A 3395-nucleotide genomic window follows, 5' to 3' on the forward strand; every position below is an offset into this window, starting at 1 on the left:
TCTGTTCATTTTTTAAAAATCTCTTTTCTCTATATATCACATTATTATTTATTTAATTATTTTTTTCATTTTATTTACTTTAGAGATAGAGTGAGCAAGAGTTAGGGAGGCGGCAGAGGGAGAAAGAGAGAGAATCTTAAGCAGGCTCCACCCTCAGCATAGAGCCTGTTGTGGGGCTTGAACCCACAACCCTGGGATCATGGCCTGAGCTGAAAATGAGTCTATTTTTTTATATCTTTCACGTCTCTATTTAACTTTTTGAACACGAGGAATATACTTATAATCACAGTTTTAATATTTTTTGTCTTCTAATTCTAACATTTATTTTGTTCTGAGTTTATTTTGATTATTTCCCTTACTATGGGTTGTATTTTCCCTCATCCCTAGTAATAAGTTGTATACCTGGTAATTTTTTTTTTCAATATATGAAATTTATTGTCAGATTGGTTTCCAAGTTCTCATCCCAAAAGGTGCCCTCCTCAATACCCATCACCCACCCTCCCCTCCCTCCCACCCCCCATCAACCCTCAGTTTGTTCTCAGTTTTTAAGAGTTTCTTGTGCTTTGGCTCTCTCTCCCACTTTAACCTTTTTTTTTTTTTTCCTTCCCCTCCCCCATGGGTTTCTGTTAAGTTTCTCAGGATCCACATAAGAGTGAAACCATACGGTATCTGTCTTTCTCTGTATGGCTTATTTCACTTAGCATCACACTCTCCAGTTCCATCCACTTTGCTACAAAGGGCCATATTTCATTCTTTCTCATTGCCACGTAGTACTCCATTGTGTATATAAACCACAATTACTTTATCCATTCATCAGTTGATGGACATTTAGGCTCTTTCCATAATTTGGCTGTTGTTGAGAATGCTGCTATAAACACTGGGGTACAAGTGCCCCTATGCATCAGTACTCCTGTATCCCTTGGGTAAATTCCTAGCAGTGCTACTGCTGGGTCATAGGTAGGTCTATTTTTAATTTTTTGAGGAACCTCCACACTGCTTTCCAGAATGGCTGCACCAATTTGCATTCCCGCCAACAGTGCAAGAGGGTTCCTGTTTCTCCACATCCTCTCCAGCATCTATAGTCTCCTGATTTGTTTGTTTTGGCCACTCTGACTGGCGTGAGGTGATATCTGAGTGTGGTTTTGATTTGTATTTCCCTGATGAGGAGCAACGTTGAGCATCTTCTCATGTGCCTGTTGGCCATCCGGATGTTTTCTTTAGAGAAGTGTCTATTCATGTTTTCTGCCCATTTCTTCACTGGGTTATTTGTTTTTCAGGTGTGGAGTTTGGTGAGCTCTTTATAGATTTTGGATACTAGCCCTTTGTCTGATATATCATTTGCAAATATCTTTTCCCATTCCGTTGGTTGCCTTTTAGTTTTGTTGATTGTTTCCTTTGCTGTGCAGAAGCTTTTTATCTTCATAAGGTCCCAGTAGTTCATTTTTGCTTTGAATTCCCTTGCCTTTGGGGATGTGTCAACTAAGAGATTGCTAAGGCTGAGGTCAGAGAGGTCTTTTCCTGCTTTCTCCTCTAGGGTTTTGATGGTTTCCTGTCTCACATTCAGGTCCTTTATCCATTTTGAGTTTATTTTTGTGAATGGTGTAAGAAGGTGGTCTAGTTTCAACCTTCTGCATGTTGCTGTCCAGTTCTCCCAGCACCATTTGTTAAAGAGACTTTTTTCCATTGAATGTTCTTTCCTGCTTTGTCAAAGATTAGTTGGCCATACGTTTGTGGGTCTAGTTCTGGGGTTTCTATTCTATTCCATTGGTCTATGTGTCTGTTTTTGTGCCAATACCATGCTGTCTTGATGATTACAGGTTTGTAGTAGAGGTTAAAGTCTGGGATTGTGATATCTCCTGCTTTGGTCTTCTTCAAAATTACTTTGGCTATTCGGGGCCTTTCGTGGTTCCATATGAATTTTAGGATTGTTTGTTCTAGCTTCGAGAAGAATGCTGGTGCAATTTTGATTGGGATTGCATTGAATGTTTAGATAGCTTTGGGTAGAATTGATATTTTGACAATATTTATTCTTCCAATCCATGAGCACGGAATGTTTTTCCACTTCTTTATATCTTCTTCAATTTCCTTCATAAGCTTTCTATAGTTTTCAGCATACAGATCTTGTACATCTTTGGTTAGATTTATCCCTAGGTATTTTATGCTTCTTGGTGCAATTGTGAATGGGATCAGTTTCTTTATTTGTCTTTCTGTTGCTTCATTATTAGTGTATAAGAATGCAACTGATTTCTGTACATTGATTTTGTATCCTGCAACTTTGCTAAATTCATGTATCAGTTCTAGCAGACTTTTGGTGGAGTCTATCGGATTTTCCATGTATAATATCATGTCATCTGCAAAAAGCGAAAGCTTGACTTCATCTTTGCCAATTTTGATGCCTTTGATTTCCTTTTGTTGTCTGATTGCTGATGCTAGCACTTCCAACACTATGTTAAACAACAGTGGTGAGAGTGGACATTAATTTTTTTTTTAAGTTTATATATTTACTGAGAGAGAGAGAGCAAGTATGATTGAGGAAGGGTCAGAGAGGGGGGAGACAGAGAAGCCCAAGCAGGCTTTGCACTGTCAGTGCAGAGCCCCATGCAGGGCTCTATCCCACAAACTGTGAGATCATGACCTGAGCTCAGATCAAGAGTCAAATGCTTACCTGACTGAGCGACCCAGGTACTCCCCTGATAATTTTTTATTGGATGCCAGTCATTGTGAGTTTTACCTTGATATGTGCTCTACATTTCTTTTTTTTTTTTTTTTAATATATGAAATTTATTGTCAAATTGGTTTCCATACAACACCCAGTGCTCATCCCAACAGGTGCCCTCCTCAATACCCATCCCCCACCCTCCCCTCCCTCCCACCCCCCATCAACCCTCAGTTTGTTCTCAGTTTTTAAGAGTCTCTTATGCTTTGGCTCTCTCCCACTCTAACCTCTTGTTTTTTTTTTTCCTTGCCCTCCCCCATGGGTTCCTGTTAAGTTTCTCAGGATCCACTTAAGAGTGAAAAAAGAATACGGAACACTTCACGAATTTGCATGTCATCCTTGCGCAGGAGCCATGCTAATCTTCTCTGTATCGTTCCAATTTTAGTATATGTGCTGCCGAAGCGTGTGCTCTACATTTCTATACATATTTTTGTACTTTGTTCCAGGGCGCAGTTACATTTTGTGAAAACAGTTTGATTTTGGGGGGGTCTTGCTTTTATGATTTATTAAGTAAGATCAGAACGGTCCTCAGTATAGGGCTGATTATTCCCCACTACCAAGATGACACCTTTCTGAGTACTCTACCTACTGCTTTGTGAATCATGAGGTTCCCAGTGTGAATTCTGGGTGCAAACACTATTCTGTCTCTGGATGGGTGCTTGGTACTCTTTCTCTAGCT

At 39.7% G+C, this 3395-nt stretch overlaps 1 non-coding gene across 1 annotated transcript; it reads right to left on the reverse strand.

The window, feature by feature from the left end:
* Window positions 1-3018: 3018 nt before the first annotated feature.
* LOC122202457 lies at window positions 3019-3121 on the reverse strand. The gene has a single exon (XR_006194676.1). It is a non-coding gene; the product is annotated as a U6 spliceosomal RNA (small nuclear RNA).
* Window positions 3122-3395: the final 274 nt, after the last annotated feature.

Source organism: Panthera leo, chromosome A1 (genome assembly GCF_018350215.1).
Source record: "Panthera leo isolate Ple1 chromosome A1, P.leo_Ple1_pat1.1, whole genome shotgun sequence".
Taxonomy (NCBI): Eukaryota; Metazoa; Chordata; class Mammalia; order Carnivora; family Felidae; genus Panthera; species Panthera leo.